The sequence below is a fragment of the Myripristis murdjan genome, chromosome 5 (genome assembly GCF_902150065.1).
Source record: "Myripristis murdjan chromosome 5, fMyrMur1.1, whole genome shotgun sequence".
NCBI classification, from domain to species: Eukaryota; Metazoa; Chordata; class Actinopteri; order Holocentriformes; family Holocentridae; genus Myripristis; species Myripristis murdjan.
This window is the reverse complement of record NC_043984.1, coordinates 4,346,653-4,354,771: the sequence shown is the minus strand read 5'-3', so window position 1 is coordinate 4,354,771 and position 8,119 is coordinate 4,346,653.

Genomic DNA, 8,119 nt, shown 5'->3' with positions numbered 1-8,119 from the left:
TCACAAGTCTGAAAAAGGTCATTTGACAGCTTCCAACAGGCAAGAAAAGTCTGTAAAACTTTCATTAAAAATTAAATTTAATATATTTCATATAATATTTCATAAAAGACCAAGGTAAGATGTAGCTCTTATAATGGGTCTGTAAGGACAGCAACTGTCATGAATAAGAAAAATACAACAGGTAACAACTAGAATGCTGCATTACAAGACCCTGAAGACTTGAAACTATTGGTATTGCACAATCAATATGACTAAATACATATTTCCCCAAATATTGAAATAATAATGTCAAAAAAAAAAAGCTTCAACACTTTTCACCACTTCAGTGCTCATTCTGATGCATGACTACTTCACATTTACTCATCAGACAAGAATTAGGATTATTGCCTAATTTATGACAGATTTATCTCCTTAGCATTCAGTTTGTCTAAATGCTATGTCACTGACCTTTTTATGTACTTGACATGACATGCCTGCTGTATGATGTTTCCCCCGCCCCATCTCTGATGTCATACACATGAGGTCATGTGATTTCAGTCATGCTGCACACGTGCCTTGATTCAGCAGCAATCCTGCTCACTAGCTTTTGTTAGAAGAGACAAATGCATCAGAGCTTAGGTGTCCCACATTAGTCAATGTCCCACTTTACAGTAACTCTCTCTCTCTCTCTCTCTCTCTCTCTCTCTCTCTCTCTCTCTCTCTCTCTCTCTCTCTCTCTCTCTCTCTCTCACTCTCTCTCTCTCTCTCTCTCTCTCTCTCTCACTCTCTCTCTCATACACACACACACACTATGGCAAGCTGTTTTAACATTTAATAGCTAGACTGGATATGTGATATGCATAATTCACCTCTTCCTGGTCAAAATGAACATTTCAGACATCAGTAATGACACTCTTCCTAGGACAAATGACATCACTTTTGCCAGTCATGTGTATGGTATTTTTCACTGCAGACATCTAAAATTTAGTTGTAGATATCCGTAGTATGAATTGCAGATACCTGCAGCTGAATCATGACTAAACACAATTCCAGTTTCAGATACCTACAATTTCAGTCTGACTACTCATAATTCCAGTTGTGGATATCTGCAGTCTACAACTGAATTGTACGTGCAGTATCTGTAATAAGAAACCCCATACACATGAATGACAAATGTGAATGGCAAATGAATGGCAAATGGCACATGAATGGCAAAAATCATTTGCCCAAAGAAGACTGACAGCATGATATTGTGATATCTGTAATATAAATTGTGAATATTCAGCATCCAAATGGGATCTTGAGGCGTATAGACCCTGCTGCCCCCCTCACTGGACCCCCTGAAGTTTGCATATCGCCCCAACCACTCAGCAGACAACGTCATCATTACCACTGTCCATCTGGCCGTCAACCACCTGGGAAAAAAGGACACATATGTTCGAATGCTGTTTATAGACTTTAGTTCAGTATTCAGCACAGTCATCCCACAACACCTACTTGGAAAGCCGAGTCTGCTGGACCTGAACCCCTCTCTCTCTGCAACTGGATCCTGGAAGACCTCAGTCAGCGTGGATTTGGAGCAGCATCTCCAACACCACCACACTGAGCCCTGGGGCCCACCTGGGATGTGTGCTCGGCCCACTGCTGTTCACTCTGCTGACTACTGACTGTGCAGCAATGCACAGCTCAGCATCATTAGGTTCGCTGATGACACGACCGTGGTGGGTCTCATTAGAGAGAACGACGAGTCAACATACAGAGAAGAGGTGCAGCGGCTAACAAACTGGTGCAGAGCCAAAAACCTGTGTGTGAACGTGGACAAAACAAAAGAGATGCTGACTTCAGGAGAACATGGAGCGAGCACTCTGCCCTGAACATCAACGGCTCATCCATGGAGATGGTCATGTGCACCAAACTCCTGGATGTTCACCTGGCGGACCTCACCTGGAGCCTAAACACCCATTTCATAGCCAAGAAAGCCCAACAGACTCTTTGCTCTCTGCTGTGAGAAACGCCCTCACCATCCTCACCACATTTTACAGAGGGATTACTGAGAGCATCCTGAGCAGCTGCATCATGGTTTACATACATGGTTTGGAAATTGTGTCATCTCCAATTGCAAGACCCTGTGGAGGACAGTGAAGACAGCTGAGAAAAACATTGGACTCTCCCTTCCCTCCATAACAGTCATTCATCACATATGCTGCATCCGCTAAGCTGCCAGCATTGTGGATGGCCCCATGCACCCCTCACGTAAAGTCCTCACTCTCCTGCCCTCTACCAAAAGATAACGTAGCATTCAGGCCATCATGACCAGACTGTGTGCAGACAATTTATTCTACCTTTATGTACAAAAATAAATACATCCATTTCAACTGATGTAACTGTCACTGCCCTCATACTTACATGCATTCTGTACATTGGCATGGATGTTAAGCAATATGTCCACTAGAGGGAAGCTCTGAGTCAAAAGCTGCCAACAACAACAAAAATGGTGAGCGTGGGGGAGGACGGCGTAATAATGTACTCGCTGCAAAGAGGCAAAGGTCGACGTTGGTGGTCTGTGAGGTCCTTAAACACATCATGACTGGAGGACACAGAATTTTTTTCTCTAATATTATCAATGAGAGACTTTTCTTTGTTGTGTCTTGCTCATAGACCGGTCTCACTTGAACTACTGGCTACACTGCCCCCCACGATTTCTGGTGGTACTGCACTGTTTCATCCGTATCCGTAAACTTCCTGAAAACATGCACTAATACACACAAACTGAACACAGAGTATGGACAGACTGTCTGTGTATATATTTAACGTTGAGCATAAATGAGTCATAACAGTTTCTTCCCCTTAGCCATCAGACTCCTCAATACCCAGTGGCTGGACTATAACACCCCCCTTCCCACACATACAAAACACACACACACACACACACACATATATACACACACACACTTTTGTGAAGTCCTCCCAAAGTGCAAAACAGTGAGGGCAATATTTACAAGAGGCAAATAATGTTTAAAGAAAAAATAATAATAATAATAAAAATACTAAATAGAAACAGTATTTACCAAAGAGAATTCTTCAGTAGCTCTCAAAGCAAGAGTTTTTCTTACTTTCCCTCCATTTTTACATTTGTTGAATGATTGAACTTAACGGTGTGGATCATTTATAGGTCATGTTTGAACGTATATGAAGTAAAGTTCATTTAAATAAAGCAACCGTTCAAGCTACACAAAACTTTGAAAAAAGCATCAATAGACCCTCATGATACAAAGTTATTAAAAGAATTTTGTTAAGTGATGTCATATTTGCCTTCCACCCAGTGAGCTCTGGGACAGGCTCCAGCACCCCACTACCCTTATATATGGAAAATAAATGAATATTATATTTTGGCAATGGTGGTCAGTCTGATTAACATGAAGCAGTGCCACTTAGGCTGTCTGTGCGATCTGCATGAAACTTTGCACATGGCATCTGTGGACCCTCAGGAGTCCAGATCAAAGTTGAATTTCGATACCTCACAAATGCTGAAGGCATGACAGAAAAACTTCCTTCGGGTTGCACTCAAAACAGGAAGTGATGATATCTCAACAAAGGTATACGCCGTCAACACAAAACTCCAGCAAGAGGTTCACCATGCCCCACTGAGGCTGCGCAGGCTGGACCCTGTTTTCAGTGAAGCCCCGGCTCTGGTGTTTGTCACTGCCACGCTCAGGCACCGTGGTTTTCAGTCAAAGCCAGTTAAGAACTCGTAAAGTAAAAGTTGGCCTCCAAACAAAACTTGAGAGATCTGAGTGGTCAGTCATGTACAGCTGAAGCCTGTAGGCCAGATGCAATGCTCCCCCGACTTGATGTCATTTCATGTGGTCATATTTGCCCCAAAGTGCAAAACATGGGTTGTCAAGATTTTTTCAGGTGTCATTCAAGGACGAAGGCAGCTTCATGCATCTGAGACGGCACAGGAGAGTCAAGTCAAGTGAATGTATTGTCTCAACATTATTACAAGTACTGTATCTTATCTTACAGAAAACCATTTTGGGCCTGTAAAATATTTGATGTTTGCAGAGTTTGTAAACGCAGGGATAAAACGGATTTATATTTTAGTCTATAATGGATTCCACAATGTTTATTTTCAAAGTCAGGTTTAAATGGTCAAAATATATTACAGATTGTATTTTCAAGTTAAGCAGTGCAATTCTCAAACTTTCTCAAGCGTCTCGCCATGGACCCTCAAACAGCCACGAAATCCTACCTGATAAAACTTGGAGTCAAACCCCCCTCAGACTGTCCAGTGTTAATATTCAGCTTAGCAGCAGCAAGGCAGCAGCCGGGAGCTCTGATTGTGTATCGGCTGAGTTACACAACTGAGTCAGTGGTGATTCTTCATAGCAGCGTATCCACTCACCTTAGCTTCAGTCGACTTGGTGGACTTTTAGCTTAGTGTCCGCTTTGCATCAGTCAGGGTTACGTCGGTACTCAGTTGATACAAAGCTGTATATTAACGCTGGACACGGGACAGTCCCATAATGTGATACTAGGTTCTGTTCCCCGGGCCCCCATATAAGAAGATGTTTACTGTTGATTTGTGCAACTGTCTGTGCTGTATGTGAGGAGATAGTGGTGAGAGTGCAGCCTGCAGTGAGATTACTCATTCTTATTCATACTGTCACTGGGTTAATTTCTAGTGAATACAACAAACATCAAATTAACCATTCCTCATGTCATTAGAGCTAGAGACTATCTGGAGTGCCTTCAAGGACCGTGGACCCACTTTGAGAGCCAGTGACTTTGCACGATGAGCCTGTGGGTCTGGCAACAGTGATTTTATGAAATGACATTTTAAGCCGAGGGCCTCTGTCCTGCTGTCAGGTGTAGCCTGCTCCTGTGCATCAGGAGCAGCAGACACATGACTGAGGCATCGCAAACTGAAGTGGAAAGCCTGTGGACAGGAGGACATTGGATTGACAGACAGTTGCAAACAGTCTGGGGAGTGATAACACTGGGGGACGACACAGATGCAAACACATAAACTTGCATTCTATTGTATTTGTCCACTCTCAGTGAAGTCTAATGATTTAGATGCATAATTTAAAGAGAGTCCATATGAATCACAATCTCTGTGCCATCTTATACTACCTTCTGTCATGCCATTAAAATATATATATACCGTGGGGTTAGTTCACTTTCAATTCATTAATTAATTTCACAAAGTAAAATTTCTTGAAATTCAGTTGTTAGGGTCATGTGCAGCCTACTGAGGCGTATATGAGAAGCCTGCATGATTAGCAAATGAACTGCAGCTGTTGTTTATGCTTCAAATCAATTGAAAGTGGACTGAACCCAACCCTGCACACCGTGATGCCTATCACTCAGCATGAGCCCATCAAAAAGGCCCTGATCCCTTTACTCTGGGCCAACTGGCCGCAGCAGAGTGGAGCTGAAGCTCCGCTGAAATCAAGATAGTGTGAAGGGAAATAGCACACAAACATAGCAACATCCTCACACCCCGAGGATGAGCTCTGACTAACCACGGCTCCCAAACTGTGTCACCTCCCAGCATGAGGAAAAGCAGGCGAGAAAAAAGAGGAACTGAGAAAAAGCGAGACAGACAGAGAGAGAGAGAGTAAAGGGAGAATAAGGATAGGGGAAAGAAGAATTAGAAATGCAGAGAGAGAGAGAGAGAGAGACAGCCACTGCACAGAAATCCCAAATATGGCTGAGAATAATTCAGTACAGGAAACCTTAGATAAATTTGCGACAGCTCCCCTGGCTTTTTCAACTCACGTTGCTCCCCACTTGATGAGGAGTGTGCCCTGTCAACTTCAGACTCTCTCCTGGCTCGTCAGCCGCCAACACGCACCTCCCTGCCCTTGCCAACTGCCAGGGCAAATGAGATGGTTGGTTGATCTCGTGGAGGGTTTGTATTACCCCCCATGCACAGAGAAGCTCTGCAGCTCCCCTCTCCGCTGCGCTATTGAAGGAAGTGTTTATGAGGCGATCAGGGTTTAACTTTGCCCTTAGATGCCTCAATTTGAGTAATTTTCTCACCGCCAGATTTAGTTGCCATCTGCGTGTGGTGTCAGCGACGCAGCCTGAACATTTTCTGCCATGTCACTGTAGCAGCTACAGCCTGGCAAGTCGTCTCTTGGGCTGCAGAATTGTGTCGCACGTAATTTGTTTAGCATCGTAAAATGTGGATATTGTCACACAAGGCTCCGAGGAGTTTGGTTTACAGCTATAATGCATGTATTTTATACTGGCGTTTCCAAAAACTGCATGTCTGAATATTGTAGACCTTCAAAATCCATGCAACTATCATATTGTCACACTATATTTCATAGTGAGAAATTGTCATCAATCCAATAAATCACTAGGTAAACAAAGTTCATGGCGTCACAGTCACAGCCTCTAAAGATAGATAGATAGATAGATAGATAGATAGATAGATAGATAGATATACTTTATTGATCCCAACCAGGGAAATTCTGGTGTTCCAGCAGCAACAGTAGAAACATACAATAAAGTTAAATAAATAAAAAAAAAAAAAGCTAAAAAAAAGGCTAAATATATGCAATAAAGACTATAAACTAAAAATATACAATAAGGGCTAACCTAAGGAAAAGAGATATGAGATGTGAAAATAAATAGCAATTTTAGATTAGGTCTTTGGAAAAGTTAAAGAAGTAAATTTATTATAAGATTTATTACAGCTATAAATGCATGTTTTCTCAGAAAGCTAATAAATGGGCTGTAATTTCATTATTGTTATGGAGATAATAACAGAGTGACTTGCCATGAATCTTTATCATATTTGAAATTACGTTTGGTACACTGGGAAAATCCTGGTTTGGTAACGCACCGCCCACACACACACCATTTCCTCGGACTCGGCTAATCCCATTTATCTCTTGTGCAATCCCTTTAGTTTTGGGACAGTGAACTGAGTGGCCAAGCGATGCTGTCACGTCATCATTCACCCTGTTTCTCTCTTCCTCTCTCTTGCTCTCTCTCTGTCTCTCTTGCAGACACACACACACACACACACACACACATACAAAATAGATTTGCAGAGGAGCAGAAAGCAAGGACAGCCTTTGCGCCCAGCAGCCCCCGGGCCCTGTGGAGCAGCGCTAGTGGAAAGGGCAATGCGACTGGCTTTCCAGGAGAAGTCTGTGCCTTTGCCCTGGGTCTGGCTACTGTGAGCATGTCAGAGACAAAAAAAAAAAAAAATGGAGTGTAAGAGCGGCTCATGACAGCACACAATAGTACAGGAGGCACAGATGGGCCCATGAGGCTAAGATTAAGAGAACATCTGTTTCTCATGTAACTCTCTGGCTATGATGTAGTTACTACAGGAACAGCAAGAGCACTGCACTCCTATTTATTGAGGCAGACCTCAAACATAGAAGTAGACGAGGGTTTACACATGTTAACAGGTCTGTTGGCAAGGGGTAAAGTGCAAAGCAAGACCATGAGTGAACGGCATAAACTCAACAATAAATGAAGTGTATAGATTGCTGTTTCAGTGTTTTTCTATCCAGCATCCGTGCACTAAACTCCAAAAGTGAATGCTTTGTTTGTGAGTGATCTGTCGTATGCATGACCAGGAGGACACTGGTTCACAATTTGATGCATTTCAAATGTTGCCCACTGACTTCTCAAAAGAAACCAGCAGCACAGGCAGACCCGAACATCTCACCAAAACACTGTATTTATTGCAGCATACATATCCTTGTTAGACCTGGTGCAAACAGGTAAAATAGCATTGGCAAATAATTTTGTTTGTTTAAAGGTGCACTCTGCAAAATTGGCCAGGATCAGTTAAAGTCAGGACAATTTAGATTCAGCTTACAATGATTTTTATTTTTATTATCATTATTATTATTATTATTATTTATTTGGATTTTATGCATTCTTATATATGTGCAAATTAATATATTTTTTAAAAATTAAATAAACATGAAATTTTATCGTTGAGTCTATATGTTTCTCATTGTCAGACTAATGATGAGAACCATGTCGACTTAACTGACAAAAAATGTGCATAAATTTAGTCTAAACACTCCTCACTTCAGCACCTTTCATTTCAATTCATATTTCTATTTCACTTCTTCTTATACGTATGTAACCTTCTACTAAG